The sequence below is a fragment of the Eptesicus fuscus genome, chromosome 22 (assembly GCF_027574615.1).
Source record: "Eptesicus fuscus isolate TK198812 chromosome 22, DD_ASM_mEF_20220401, whole genome shotgun sequence".
In the NCBI taxonomy this organism is placed as follows: Eukaryota; Metazoa; Chordata; class Mammalia; order Chiroptera; family Vespertilionidae; genus Eptesicus; species Eptesicus fuscus.
In genome coordinates, this window is record NC_072494.1 from 4,092,024 (window position 1) to 4,109,087 (window position 17,064).

Below are 17,064 nucleotides of genomic sequence, written 5' to 3' on the forward strand. Positions count from 1 at the left end.
GCCTTTTACCCAGCGATTCCACTTCTGGGAATATATCCAAAGAAATCCAAAACACCAATAAGAAAGAATCTATGCACCCCTATGTTCATAGCAACATTATTTATAAGAGCTAAGATCTGGAAACAGCCAAAGTGCCTATCAGTAGATGAGTGGGTAAAAAAGCTGTGGTTCATTTACACAATAAAATACAACGTGGCAATAAAAAAGGAAGAACTCTTACCTTTTTTTTGACAGCAAGGATGGACCTGGAAATTATTATGTTATATGAAATAAGCCAGTCAGAGAAAGACAGATACCATATGGTCTCACTAACATGTGGAACCTAATGAACAAAATAAACTGAAGAACAGACAGAACCAGAGGCATAGATACCTGGAACACACTGACAGTTGTCAGAGGGGAGGGACATGGGAGGGCTGAACCAAAGAAGGTGAAGAGAGTAGCCATAGAACATACATGCATAAGCCATAGACACAGACAACAATGTGTGTGAAGGCCAGGGGGCGGGGTGTAGGAGCTGGGCGGAGGCACACGAACAGGGGAAAAATGGGGAACATCTGTAATATTGTCAACAATACAAAGGAAGAAAATAATGAAGGAAGAAAAAAAGGGAAGGGAAGGGAAGGGGAGGGGAAGGGAGGGGGGGGAGGAGGGGAAGGGACAGGGAGGGGGGGGGGGAGGGAAGGGACGGGAAGGGGAGGGGAGGGGAGGGGAGGGGAGGGAGGAAAAGCTGTAGGAGTTTTCATTTGGACTTTCTCATAAGAGACCTTACTTCTTTGGTGAAATGACGACCTGGGAATTTTTACAATTGTCGAGCATATTTACTTATCAACCATAAATCTAGTGAGTTGTGAAAGAATAATGGATTTTTAGTTAAAGCAGTCCTACCATGAGGTGAATTCCATTCATCTACTCCTTGGTGCTTTGGCCTCCCCTATAATTAAGGAAAGAAGAGCACGTTTTAGTCTCCAGATTAATGCACATTTAGATCCACAGTTGACAAATACTCAAAAGAATTCAGTGTTTCATTTTCTGATTGAGTTATTCCTTTCTCTTTGCAGAAGGCCAGAAAGAAGATCCTGAGACCCGTTATTTTAGGTCTTTCTGTGAACTAAACTACTCAGAAATTACTTCAGAAGTCATGATTCTATTATTTGAACCAAGCCTACATTTCCAAAGCCTAATGCATTTTGTGTCTTAAATGATTAAGAAGTAGAACATTAGCAGGTTAACTACCTCGTGATCTCAGCTGCTACCGAGAGCCTACAGGTGGGATGCTTCTGCTGAACCCCTGGTCCTGCTGACAGCACCCCCTTTGCCCTGGTCATTTGCCCTTCACAGGATCCCACTGTGCCACCAAAATCAGTAAGTCATTTTCAGCTGAAGTAAATGTCAAGCCTCTCATTATAGAAAGGGGAGTATAGTCTATGTGTTCATCATTGGCCACTACTGAGCTTCAGTCCCAGAATTTCATGTTCACTAACTCTATTTCAAGTATTTCTTTAGTGTACAAGTTCCTTTCTAGACTAGAGACTTACATTTTGATGTCTTTTCCACTTGTTCTCTCACAATTCTGTGATATACATTAGTATTTGCTCTGAATTATTACTGCTTTCTTGCAGTGTCCTATAATGGGCTTTCTGCTCTACTTGTGGGACTTCACCACATGTACAAACAATCAAGCAAGCAACCAATTGATGGCTTATTCCGGTGACTGACTAGAACCCCCAGGGGAGAAATACTCTCCAGGTACAGACAGAGGGAGATGGAGACGTCAGTGTGGGTCCTTAACCTGCCAATCACCCATTCGGCATCTGTATCTCCTTATAGAACCTTACCAGGTCTACTTCACTAAAGCCCCGAACATTCCTTAGTGACTGCTGTGCCAGCACCCTTGCAAAGCACTGTAGTAGCTGCGGGAAGCGCTTGTTTTTAGGCGGCGAAGAAGGCAATGTGGTGATTAAGAGCAGGCTCTGAACCCTAACGGCCTGTTTCACACTCACCGCCTATTAGTTTGACATGTGTAAGTATTTTATGCTTCTTTAGCTTCACTTGTAAAGTAAGGGTGACACTAATAACGACCTCACAGGACTGCTATTAGTGTCACCTGACGAACTGAGAAGTCCCCCCACCCTCGGCCATCTGAAACCCTTACCTGGTGTCCTAAATCCTGGCTATGAGTGAGTCCACTTGCTGCTAATCACACACAACAGCCCCCCTCATCCCTGGGGGATATGCTCCCAGACCCCCAGTGGATGCCTAAAACCATAGGTAATAGTATTAATCCCTATATCTACTCTCTTGTTTCCTATACATATCTATGACAAAGTCTGCTTTACAAATTAGGCACAGTAAGGGATTAACAACAATCACTAGTAATTAAATAGCACAATTGTAACAATATACTGTAATACAATTTTGGGGAAAGACTGGTGCCACTGTTAAGTAAAATAAGGGTCACTTTAACACAAGTGCAGTGATGGCACGGCAGTCACATGCCTTGACAGGTAAGTGAGTACCAGACAGGTAGTGTCTACAGCCTGGATCTGCTGGACAACAGGATTCACATCCCCGCAGGCCGGGCCGGACGGTGTGAGATTTCATCACGCTGCTTAGAATGGCGTGTGATTGAAAACGTATGACCTGTTCATTCCTGGAGTTTTCCCTTTTATAATTTCGAGCCTCAGTTGACCTCAGATAACTGAATCCCCATGGAAAGTGAAGCCAGGGGTAAGGGGGCACTACCACTAAATGTTTGAATTCTTCATTGTTCCTACTTTTTGGATTTCACCATTAATGTTGGATTCAACATTTCTGAGATTTTTTTTTCTTTATCTTGTACTTTTTGGGGTATCTGATTTAGGCCCTGCTCTAAATGTTTGGGGTAATACCAAGAAAAAAAAATAGGCCCAGAGACATAGAAGCATAAACAGACTGTTGAACCTCAGAGGGAAGGCAGGGGAGGGTGTGGGAAGAGATCAACCAACTTGTATGCATATATGCATAACCCGTGGACACAGACAATGGGGTGGAGAGGGCCTGGGAGTTGAGGGACAGGATCAGGCTGGAAGAGGTTAATGGGGGGAAAAGGAGGACCTATGTAATGCTTTCAACAATAAAGATTTTTAAAAAATCAATGCTAGGGCAGTGGTCGGCAAACCGTGGCTCGCGAGCCACATGCGGCTCTTTGGCCCCTTGAGTGTGGCTCTTCCACAAAATACCACGGCCTGGGCAAGTCTATTTTGAAGAATTGGTGTTAGAAGAAGTTTAATTTTAAAAAATTTGGCTCTCAAAAGAAATTTCAATCGTTGTACGGTTGATATTTGGCTCTGTTGACTAATGAGTTTGCCGACCACTGTGCTAGGGTAACAGACTAAGGAAATATCTAGTCTTTGTATCTCATTAACTGAGGAATGAGGTCTGTATCCTATGAAGTCTTAAGGTAACATAACTTTATATGGTTTAGATGATTGAAGGATAAGAAAATGATACAGATCTGCTTTAAAAATAGCTCACACAACTACCTCTGGCACTAGAGTGTCCTTCTGACTATATTTATCTCCTCTGGCTCATCAGCCCGCAAAAAGAGAATTTGTAAGTCAACTCAAAATAAACATTCCATTACACAGGGCATATAAAAGATGATTGGGAAATTTGCTAATATGCTTCCAGTAAAAATTGAAAAATTGTGAAAAATTTTAAAAGATACCCTCATATTCACTGCAGCGTATTTACAAAATAGCCAAAACAATCTACAGTCCTTTAATGGGTGAATGAAGAAAATATGGTATAGACATACAATGAAACATTACTCAGCCTTAAAAAGGAAGGAAATTCTGTCCAAGGTGAAAACCTTGATGAACCTGGAGGAAAAGTATGAGAAGTGAAATAAGCCAGTCCCTGAAGGACAGCTGAACTGCCAGTCACAGACCCAGAGAGGAGAATGGTGGGTGCCAGGGGCTGGGAAGAGGGGGATGGTGAGTTGCTGTTCAATGGATATCAAGTTTCAGGTACACAAATTCTAGAGATTTTCTACACAACACCGTGCCTTCAGTTAGTGATATTGTGTTATGCACTTAAAATCCTAAGAAGCTAGATCTCATATTAAGTAAACAATGTTATGAATAAATAATGAATAATAAATAATAATGAATGAATTGAATGAATACATAAATGTTGGTTACATTAAAAATGCAAAAGACTATTCTGAGTAGCATGGGTAAAGGACAAATACAAGGAAAGGAACACATGCTTGGGGCACATCAGGGTGTTTGGCCGCGTCCTACTTATACGCAGTTGTGTATATCGGAGTGGACACAAATAAAACTTCCTTTTGTTTATACTTCAAGAGACTTCATTTTAAACTAAACTACCTGCATCATAATCATTACAGTGAGTTTTTACAAAATTTCAGAGATTCCCTAATTCTATCACATTTTAGATAATCAACAGCATAAAAGCTAAGTGGGACAGTTATTACCTCGTTTACATATAAGATAAAAATAAGTAGAACATTCATGATATATTCTGACAGTTGGACTAAGCTCAAATAGCACCCTTTATTCCTATTTTTTAAACTCATTTAAAAACAAAAACGTTTCCCTTAAAACCCAAATAACATGTTGATCCAAAATCACTTTATTTTTAGTAATGGACAAGTGAATAAGCATCCTGCACAGGTTTGAGCACAAAAACTGGCAAATACGAAAAAGCTAATTTACCTCGACACATCATTCTTTGTTAAGATAAATTAATAAACAGCACCTTTGGGTACAACGAATCTATTCAATTGTTGTCAGTGTTGATTAGAATATCTTTCTAAACTGTAATAAACTGTGAATGCATTAATATATGATGGTGTCTTTTGTTTATTTAATGTGAAGCAATTACCACTTATTCATCCCACCAATCACGATTTTCCATGAGTGATTCTGTCCCTTGCTTACAGTGCTCAAATGAACAAAGCAATTAGTCACATTTTATTGTTGCTCAAAGCTATTATTTATCCCGTCAGAGACGCCGTGGTGATTTAAATAGGTACCATGCCGCCTCACTAATCAGGTTTGTTCAGCAGATGTAGGATTAGCAATTTCAGAAAGACAGAGATACCACAAATGAATACAACATAAGCTGAATCTTGTGTATTCTATGGGCTACTTTCAATAACATTCAATTCAAATCTTCCATGAATGTTTTCTATTAAATAGTTAATGTAACTTATTTATCAATATTCGATTTTAGAAGAACTTTATCAAACAGTTATGGTCAAACTACTTGAATGATGATTGCATCAATGAGGTTATCACATTAATTATAAAACACTTCCTCTTTATTTCCCAACAGAGGAAGACTTTCGGGATTCTTTTCCTCCTTTTCTTGGTTTTATTTCATAAAGGCTAGGCATTACCGTACCTATCAAACAATTACACTCACTATGACTATATTGCTTTTCTCACATCCAGTGTTTCCAAGATTGTTTTAAATTTCAAAATTGTCTGGTGTGTTTTTTTCAGATTTGAATTACCTATTGGATTTCCTGCATATATCCTGTGCTTATAGTAATGTATTTCTTTTATTCCATAACTACAAAGGTTTTCAAATATGTCTCTAATATGTGGAACAGTTATTAACCTAGGAGGGAATGTGCCACAGAGGATTAAGATCTTGCTTGCTTAGGAAAACAGTCACAATTTCTCCTGCTGTGTATTCTTCAATGGGTCAGAAAACCTGGCTTGTCATTAAAATGCTTCAAATTTTTGAACAAAGGGATGAAGTCTGATAAAGACTTCTTTTCAAAACATTGATATGTGACATCTGAAATTTTTAGGTATGTGACTACTAATGACATGGCATGGCTTATATTCCCCCCCCATTGAATTTGCATCATCAGAACATACTTCACACAACACAACATTTAATCTCCAAATGACAAGATGATCCTTCATAATGTTATATAATCCATTGTATTTGTTGACAAGCTAAAAATGTAATTCTTTTTCTACAACACCATAATGTGCAAATCGTACATTTCTTAAAATAAATACAAATAAGAATATTTTGAGAGTTTTTGTTTTTTCTATAATTTTGTTATATGATTAGCTCATTCCTGAATCTGCCACATTATGGGCATTACTCCATAATGGGACTCAAGCTCCGTATATTGCCAGAGACTTCTTAATATATCCAAGCAAACATTTTTGTTTTAATCTTTCATTAATGCCTCACTAATTGCACATACATTTTTAGTAACAGTAAAACCAATAACAGTACATTTACTTAGATTCCCATCCCGTGGAGTTGACAGTTGACAAAGTGTTCACACGAGTTGCCGTGTGCGATTCAAAATCTGCGTTAAACAACACCGTGACCCCTCTATGCCCTCCTGTCGAGTCAGGTGGTCTGATCACACACTTAGATGTCATGACAACGGTAAACAAGTACAGGTGTTGGATGCTTATTCTCCACTGCTGGACTTATCTTGTAACTACATTGTCAGTAAGGGCGTTGCTGCGCAGACCCAGTCCCTGCACTGCACTGAAAATGGAACACGTCTAAATGTGTGCGACTTCTCAGGGAACAGATTATCCTCTGCCTCATTGAGCATCACCAACATCTCAGGTATGCAATAAATCACACACTGACAGGTTCCCACTCAGGAGCTCTATAACAAAACAGGACGCGAGATAAGCCGAAGAAAGGATATAATTATGTGCATGCAACAGAGAGGCAAGTCAAAAAAAAAAAAGAGTTTTAAGGAAGGAGGTGCCCTTCACTGTTCTTTTTTATACCTGTCATATTAAAGCCTTTCAGCTAAAACTTATTTACCAGTGACATGTAAACGAATGAACTACCAGGCATTTTACATGCAAATTATACATTGAGTGCTTGGTTCTGAATAGTTTTCTGTTATTCCCATTTGAGTACTCTATAATCCTTTGATTTCCCCATATTAAAGCCCATATTATCAATTCAATGAATAAGTAGAAAATACTTTGAAAATAGCATCATGCCATCTTGATAGCTATCCCGCTAATATTTTATTCACAAAAATTAATAATTAGGACAAGTCTCTTTATTTGGGACCCTATTCTTTTGATAGTGTAATTTGTGAAATTTGGCAGAATTAAGTACTTAAAATCTTATCATCATATCTATTTTTCTAGTGGAAACAATACACTGATTGAATTTAAGTATTAAAAATTCTATGTTCAATTCAAAGTTATGGGCTTTAAAATAATACTCAAGCCCAGCCAGAGTGGCTCAGTGGTTGAAGGTCAACCTATGAACCAAAAGGTCACAGTTCAGTTCCCAGTCAAGGCACTTGCCTGGTGTAGGGAGTGCAGGAGGCAGCCAATCAATGATTCTCTCTAATCATTGATGTTTCTCTCTCTCTCCCTCTTCCTTCCTCTCTGAAATAAATAAAAATATATTTTAAAAAACAGTTAAATAATATTCAATAACTTCAAGCTTTTGGTGCTTTCTGTTTGTTTTAAAGATCTAAGTCATTTCCATTCCTTAATGAATTTTCCTCTATAGGTAAAATGTGTCCTTTGATAATTGTTTGTTCTGTTCAACTATTATAATACATAAGTTACTTAAAGGTATTTTTTTTATTAGTGTTGATCTCACAGTGTTATCCATTTCCATCACCTGGCCATGCTATGAGAGCATGTTTCTATGAAAAAAATCAATTAATATGTAAGGTCAATGAAAACAGGGACTCAGAAATTAAGACAATACTTGGCATATAATAGTCATCTAATGAATATATACTGAATGACTGACTGACTGAATGGGTTTGAATACTAGGGATAATAATATCTATCTTCTCAGAATGCTTTCAAAAAGATCTTGTAGACATAAGTCAATCTATCATTCTCTCTTAAGTCTCCCTTTTAATGGCTGTTCTTCTGAGTTGCATGTAATGCTTCTCTGTTGTGCCATAAACCATAATTTTTCTCTGTTATAAGCCACTGTGTGGTTCTATGAACTGCAGATGTCTAGGCAGATACTGTAAATCCTTTCAAAGAGGTATCTTTTGGTTTGGTGTTAATACAAAGGTATACACACACACACACACACACACACACACACACACGGGTATATATCAGACTTCACTGATTGAGGAAAAATAGGTTGAAAAATAATAGGGGCTAGAACTACATATACTGTACCCTAATCATTAACTTTGCTATAGCTTAAAGCTCCCATGTAGTTTTGTACTTATAGCTTCCTCTTGATTCCAATGACTCAGGAAAGACTCCAAAGAACAAAGAACTGGGAAGTGAAGTGAGGTTACTATATGAGAAATATTATGAAATATCTCCATGATGATAAGAAAGATCCATTTTAGATGGAAAATATGTTAATGCAGTAGATACAGCAAACACCTACAGAATGATATTACTGATATAACATTTAATCTTAGAAATTCTGTTTGAAAATATCAATAATTAAAAGCGAAACCAAACAGTCAGTGACTCTATTTATCTTCCTGTTTTGAATAAAAGTAAAGATGGGAGATAAATGTCTGAAAGAAGAACGGGTCCCTGTTACATGTCTGCATTGCTGTGGTTAAAGATTAGCAATGAGTTTGCTCTGCTACTAGAGTAAAAACACAAATGTTCACATAAAAAATAACTAGTTACCGCAACTGTCTCTTTCTACAAATCTTATAATTATACAAGGACATAAGATAATTTAATTTCTCTGTATTAAAAAAAGAGAATATTTTAAAAGTACTCATACTGAAACATTTGATGAAATACTCCCAATACATGAGGCAAACAGTAAAGATTAATGTTACCCAGTGGCATTCCATGAGCCACACTGAAGTTTTGGTCAATTCAAGGTTTCACAATGGTTCAGTTTTCAGTTTTTAATGAATTTTGTATCTGAGACACTCATATACTCACAGCTACTAGATGTGCCTGTTGGAGCAGTAACAGTGGCCTTAGGTCCCTCCCGATTTCATATTGCAGGTTCCTTCTCATTTCATCAATTAAAATGCCATCAATATTGATGGGTAGCAACTAATAATGAGCTCTTATTATATGCCTAGGCTCTGTGCTAAGAACTTGGCATCTATCTCCTCATTTAAGAGAGAATAAAAAATAAAAATGAAAACAACACAAAGGTAAGAGTATTTAAGGAAACTGTCTACAGTTATACTTCTAATTTATTGTAGATTTGAAACTTAAACCCAAGAATCTTTTTCTCCACACTCTGAATATCCACTCTGTTTCTTATAAAATAAACCATGGAAGGAAAGAACTGAGGAAATTTTCAACTACGCTTAAGAGGATGAACAAAGAGTTGTCCCTTTAAACTTAATTCCAATTAAGTTCTACAAAGCAACATACAGGCAGATAAGATTATTGGTTAATGTTAGACATCATTTTACTGCTCATGGTAGGAGCTGTTTCCTGCATAAGAGGGAGGGGAGCGAAATAGGGGATGATGGGAGGAAACAATTGAGTTTGGGGGAACCACCAGGGGAGCAGATGGCCAGGACTAACTCCGTGAACCTGGCTGTAGGCTGTCCTGAGGGCAAGACTTTACACTGACTCCATCTGCTGATGTCACTACTAACTGCCTCACTTTGCATTCTTTGCCTCTTAGGTGTCTTTCTGGTTTTCAGTGTCATGGCTATAAACACATATTTTAATAAATATTTATTGAGAATTACTGTATGCCAGGCACTGTGCTAGACAAGACATGTAATCAACCCAGTGCTTACACTCCAAAGTACTCGTGCATAGGTGGGGTCCGGAGGGGTCATGGGCGGTTGGCTGGCCTGCCTGCTGGTTGAACTCCTGGTCGAGGGGACACTTTGCATATTAGCCTATCTATGAAAACACTACCAACAACCAAAAGAACATCAACAAGCACACAGGCATTCAAGTACAATGATTCAGATGTTAATGTGGCTACAGGGTGATCTTCTCTGGAGGATTCCAAGTGGAATGAACCTCAGCAAAAGGAAGGGCTTCTTAAAGTGAGAAAAATACAACAGATGAGACAAATCAAGAAAAATTTCATAACATCAAAATTAAAGATTTTGCTCAGTGAAGAACATCTTGAGCAAAGACAGTCAATATAGTAGAATGTAAATGAGCACATAAACCAGCAAGAAAATGAAACAAAAACCAGACAGCCTGATAGAAAATTAGGCAAGGGCTGTGATGAGCCAGTAACCAGAGAGCAACACAAATTCTAACAAGCCTATAAAGTGATCTTCAATCTCAATTGTCATCTGAGAGAAAAAAAAGTGGAACAATATGAAATATCACTTTAGAGCAATCAGAAAGAACAAATTAGAAAGCTGTATAATGCAAATATTCACTGAGGATAAACACTGAGTGGCCAGATTTTTATGATCTCTGAACGCATAATAATCTGGCCACTCAGAGAGTGTGTGTGTGTGTGTGTGTGTGTGTGTGTGTATTAGAGGCCGGTGCATGAATTCGTGCACAGGTGGGGTCCGGAGGGGACATGGGCGGTTGGCTGGCCTGCCTGCTGGTTGAACTCCTGGTCGAGGGGACACCAAAATCAAGAGAGATTAAATGATGATGTGATGTAGCAAGTATAATGTGCACGCTTTGTAAAATTCTTTTCATGATGTTACATAACGCATGCACTGTTTCCAAATTCAAAACCATACCTTAACAGTGAGGAGCTACCAAAGAGAGAGAACATCTAGTCAGTTTGCACAGTCAGACGTGATCTCCAGGAAAATGAATCCATACCTGATGTGATGTAGCAAGTATAATGTGCACGCTTTGTAAAATTCTTTTCATGATGTTACATAACGCATGCACTGTTTCCAAATTCAAAACCATACCTTAACAGTGAGGAGCTACCAAAGAGAGAGAACATCTAGTCAGTTTGCACAGTCAGACGTGATCTCCAGGAAAATGAATCAGCATTAGGACATACTCGTGCAAAGACCCTGAGTGGGCAGTTGGTCTACTCTACACAGTGATTTCAAATGCCCACAATTACTAATTTCCTTGTGTTGATCGGTGTTCTTTAGTCTCGTATCCCTGCACTTGGTACTCTATGAAACATGGAGACAGGCATGCACCCTTTTTGGAATACACTGAAGAGGGCAAATCCTGCATCAAAATTTGAGATAGAGCTGGTCCTGAAGAGAGGAAATTAATTCAGGATCTCTGCTTCAGAGGACTGCCTATTGAATTATAATAGGTTCATAATTTTAGGAAAACTACTTCCAAATAGTAAAAATTATAAGTTCTACCGTGAATCAAACCGCTGGGGCTGAATTGCAAGGTCATAGGTGACCCTGACCTGAACTCTCCAGGCAGACCAAGTGCACATTAATTCAGTGTTTTCTGCTATTAGAGCGATCACAGAAATGAAAGCATAGAGCTGGAATACTCCCCAGGCTCATATCTTATGCAGGCAGCACAGAACAATGATTATAAATCTCCTTCCAGACAGAGCAAAAACCAACCTTACAAATCTGCCTTCGCTTTAGGTAGCAGAGGGGTTAAGGATATGATAAGAATTCTCCTAAATAACATTCCAATGTCTTCATCGATGGAGTCATCCGTCCCCACTAATGTGGACTAACTGAGGGAATTAATTATTTTGCAATCATGACCCGGCACAGAGATCAAGGTCGTGTTATTACATCAGCAGAACACTGACTAGTTGTGAATTATTCTTGATGAGACATCCAATTCGTAAATCTAGAGCTGGTAGTCACTGGTGGCCTATTAGCCATTATAGGTTATAAGGCATTTTATACAATACCATTATTCACAGATCCTGCGTTCTGCCTCTGTGGATTATAATAATGCTCATGGCTTAGGAAACTAACCTCTGAAGAATATGAAACATCTGGGTGGCAGATTTTTAAAACTCTGCATGATCATTTACATCTACTTGACTAGTTAGCGATTACAATCTTTATAATGATGCTCCTCGATATCTTGAAATAACACAGCATAGTCACTGCTCACCTCTTTGTTACCAAGTGCAAAGGCACTTCAAACAATACAAATATTATATAAAATCAAATCACTTCCTTATCAATTTAAAATTTATGCATGCAAAGTCACCTGGAGATATCCTGTTTTTTTCTTATGATCAAAGTATACGCCTTGGATAATCTGAGTATGTGAAACAGGGAACAAGTGGTCTCCCAGGTGATCCCAGGATTTCCCAAGTCAAGCTAATAGGAACTGACAATTCTAAAGGTTTGGTGTTTTTCCTGACGCTCCCAATGAACACACGTGATATCAATGAACTGGTGAAATGCAGTCACTGTAAATTTAGTACCTAGACGGCATGTTTCTACAGACAAGATTTATATCTCTTTTCTCAGACAAGGAGTCACCAGCACCTACAACTGTGCAGTGTCCAGTAGCTCTTTAGTACTTGCTTAGCAAATAGATGATTCCATTAGGACATCTACTTTCCAGGGCCTCTGGTATTGAATACTGAAGGTGAAGTTCTATTAAATAAATATTTTTCTTTATTTTTTGGAAAACATTACACCAGAGAGCTAAGAACTGTTATTGAAGAAATTCCTAAAGTCTTTTTGAACAGAATTACCATGTACATAAGTTGCAAATCATAAATTTTTAAGTTCTATAAAATTACATTTAATACATATTTTAAGGAAATTGAGCAATCCTACATGCATGAATTATAATGTGTGCTTATAAGGAGTTATGCCTATATTGCTAAACTTTTTAAATGGCTATTTTAAGAGTCAGTATAAAGTTGGGGAACATTATGATACACACACACACACACACACACATATATATATGCAATAATATGTGCATATTCGTGAGTGAGAGAGAGAGAGCAGTGGAGAATATATAGTTCAATAATGCCTGTTCTGAGGAGAGAGCTAAATTACCAGGAAATACCATTGCAAAAAATAAAAATGTAAAATAAAATATTCTTTAATATCCTTAAATGTATTTAAAAAGCTGAAAATATGCTGATGTATCAGTAGGGTAGGGTGTGTTTAATAAAACAGTATGTGACAATCTAGGGAAAGCTGTCATTTGGTTTTCGAGGCACTATCAGAGAAAAATGAAGACAATACAAAGTTCAGACTTGATTTAACTAAGTACGTGATTGGGTTGAGGAGAGAAGCTTATGCCCTGCTGCCAGAGGAAAAATGGAATCATTTCTGGAGGCTGTTACTATTGTCCAGCATCTTCGCAGTCATACGCAATGTCTGGTGTGCAATGAAACAATATAAGGCTTGCCAGCTAACAAAACCAAGAGATAATACTGAAAATAGAGACAGAACCATAGCTCATCCAGATGTTGAAATTATAGTAATATGCTACCCCAGAGAAGACAAGATAGAAAATCATACAAAATCATTATTTATAGAAAGAATAAATAAAAATTCTAGAATTGAGAAATGTATGGATAATAGCAGCTTAGATACAGCAAAGGAGAGGACTGTTTGCAATAGATGATAGGTTAATAGGAAGTATCCAAACTGAAGCTTGGAAAAGACAAAAGAACCAATAAAATAAAATAGTTTTTAAAGCATATAAAGAATGAATCTAAGTTTTAACTTCTGTATATTCAAACACAAAGAGGAAAAAGATACATCAGACGTGGTATTTGAAAACCAGTACTGGGAAAAGTTGTTGATAAATAGTATCAACGCTGAGCCACAAACTCAAGGTACTCGAGCAGTGTAAATGCAAATAAAACCACATATTAGTAAATAATAGCAAGCACTTGAAAATTAAAAATGAAAGCAAACAAAAATCTTCAAATCAAGACAGCAGAAAGAAAATAACATTATCTATCAGTTTTGTTTGCATTGAATGTAATTTCACTCCTGACTAAATATCCCACCAAAAGCCATAATTATATGCACTATGATATGTGTTTAAAAATGGTCATAGAAGATTGTTATCCCCAAATTGAGAACTGAGTTAAATTATGGAATTACATTGGTGTCATGTGGCTGATCCAGATTATTCTCATATGTTAAGGTCTACTGATTAGCAATCTTAATTCCTCCCTATAAACTAACATAGTCTCAGGTCCTGGAGGTTAGAATGTGGACATCTTTGGGGAGCTGTTACTCTATTTACAATGACCCTAAACTTCCCATATTAATTAAAGAGACAATGTTATCCCTGGTATATAATGATGATTCCCAGGCCCTGGTCAATGAGCAAGACTCTTGAATTTTTTCAAGTCTGATGAAGTATTTGTTACTAATGAAATTATTTGTTAATAGCAGAATGAGGTTAATTTTCCTCTTGACGCTACTTAACTATGTGAAACTATCAAAAATACTTACCAATTTCAGTGTGAAAGACATAAATTTAAAACAGAGTGTCTGACCTATGTCCATAATGACATATGTCCACAAATCTTTCCAGGATATGATATCTTTATTTTGTGCTATATTAAATTAAAAGATTTCATTCAATATATTTTTGTAACTATATACTTTCACAACATACAATACCCTTACTTTAATGTGTAAAAACTGAATTTTTCAGTTAATGATCCTAACTCGAGTTCTGTGGAGAATATTTTTATACATTTGGAAGAACAATACTTTAAAAGATTTCAGTATACTAATTCTTTATATTCCTATAATCTTTTTTAAATGTTTTTTAAAATATATTTTATTGATTTTTTACAGAAAGTAAGGGAGAGGGAGAGAGAGAAATATCGATGAGAGAGAAACATCAATCAGCTGCCTCCTGCACACTCCCTACTGGGGATGTGCCCGCAACCAAGGTACATGCACTTGACCGGAATTGAACCTGGGACTCTGGAGTCCTCAGGCTGATGCTCTATCCACTGAGCCAAACCGGTTAGGGCCCTATAATCTTTCCAAGTACAAATGTATATTAGAAAATTGTTAAAGTGGTTTTTGGTGATGTACTTTGAAATTCACGTTGCCTGTCAATTATTTTACCTATTTAAAATTTATGAAATATTTACAAATTGTTCTCTAATTGTTGTTACTAATTTATACAGAATCACTTCCAAGTTAATATAAATTTGATATATTATTTCTTGGAATAAATTTCTCTGCAACCATTCCCTTTTTTTCTCATGTCTTGATTTTTGTCTGCCTACCTCCAATCCTCTGCTTCATAGCCCGTCTACTTTCTAAAATCTATTTTATGTGTATCGAGTTTTCTACTTTTGGCCAACTCTGCCTTGATCTTTTGTTATAATCAATAAAGTGCTGCAGAGCCCCTTGGCCAGAACCTGTGATGCTCATCACAGTGAAGTTGAGCAAATGACCTCCAATAGCTCATTTCCGATGAGCATTCCACACTTCTGATGTTTATGCAAATTTTAGTCTAATTATCCAAAAGTGTTTGGAACAATGACCCCAGGAGTCTGACCCTTGTCCATAAACACCCTCCTGTACGAACAGGCTGTGGAAGCCCTCTTTCTTCTTTCTTCCCGCGGAAATGGAAATTGCTGAACTTAGGTGCACTTTGCCGTCATTAAAAACCAGAGCCAGTGGGGAGCCTTAGCAGCGGCTGATGAAATATTTCCAAATTGTCGGGCGAGGGAGAATGTCTAGGTCATCGCCACCTCCATGTTGCACTTAAGAGAGAAGTTGCCAAAAGAGGAGAAAGCACCTGCTTGCTTTAAGATGGAGCGTGTGTCCTTTCTCTGACCCGTGAGACATCCGCAGAATAAGGGCGTTTATAGCATCATTTCAGAGAAGTTGGCTCTTTAGCATTTGCCTTTGTATTTCAAAAAGACAGTCTTACTAGAATATTTCAGAAACAAATATTAACATCATTAGAATATAGGTGTCTATAGGTTAAATTTTTCATGTGAGAGGCCTTGCGACCTTTTTCTTCAAAAAAAAAAGAAACATATTTTACTGTTATTGAATATTCTACAATTATTTATGTAAAAGTATACTTGTGACATATACATATTTTTTGTGAAGTCGAATATTTGAAAGAGAAATATCACCACCAATTCAGAAGGGCAAATAAGGAGGCATTTTTCCTACAGAATTCTAAATTTCAGTATTAATGTAGTACTGCATATCTCTTATCATGCTGTAAATCAGATTTTATATACTTATGATTTTTCTATCTCAACACTAGACAAATTCAATTAAAAACATGGGCATAAGTTTTAAAATTTACTTAGGGTTTTATTAAAGAAAACACAAAGGCTGAAATTGTTGACTATTGTGGATATGCTTAACTGGTTTGCAGTTGAATGGAACAAAAATTAGAAAACAAACAAGTGAAGTTAAATTCTGAATATCAATTATTAAAATCAGCCAAGTTTTTCAAAGCTTTTAGTTTAATGACACCCCCAAAACATAGTTAACTGATCACTACCAAAACCAATTCTCCCACTCACCGAGTTCGGGAAGCACATGAAGTCAATAAATGTGAAAAAGGGGTGCACATTTATCGTCAGTGAAATCATTCTTTGCCGTGTCAAAATGTAACCACCAATCATTTGACTCCATCTTCATTGAATTCAAGCTTTAAGAATTAGCACAGAACTTTGCGGTTTTCATAAAGTTGTTTCTCTAACAGTAGAGATTTAGAAACCCTCTGTGGAAGTATACGTTGGAAATTGCCTGTTCAAAGAAATTTATGATTTTATTACAGCGGCCTATTGACTATTCCGCTAGTCACCCACAGGCAGAAAGTAACAGTTTATTTATTCAAACTGCAAATGAAATCAGGCAAGAAAAGTAATTAGCAAGCAACAAAAAATAATGAAAAAACACCATAAAAACAGTTTGGAATTTATGTGGGTTGTCAGATGGTTAAAAAAAAAAAAAACACTTCAATTTTAAAAAGGTAGAAAAACTATATGTGTTTTTTCAACCAACTGCCTAAACACATAGATTTTTCAAAGGCAATTCTAAAAATCACCAATATTGTTTCCTAACTCTTAAAATAATTGTAAATACTTCCTAATGTAATTTCAAGTATTCTGCTTAAAATACAAACTTCACAGTGCATGATGGCCAGCTTGGCTCAGTGGCTGAGCGTCTAGCCCAGTGGTTCTCAACCTTTCTAATGCCGCCACCCT

At 37.1% G+C, this 17,064-nt stretch overlaps 1 long non-coding RNA gene across 1 annotated transcript in view; it reads right to left on the reverse strand.

Moving 5' to 3' along the window:
* Window positions 1–918: 918 nt before the first annotated feature.
* The window catches only part of LOC129148029 (uncharacterized), an 83,456-nt gene continuing 67,310 nt past the window's right edge, over window positions 919–17,064 (reverse strand). Inside the window, exon 3 of the long non-coding RNA XR_008555218.1 lies at window positions 919–934. This is a non-coding gene — a long non-coding RNA (uncharacterized LOC129148029). The remainder of the gene's footprint in view (window positions 935–17,064) is intronic.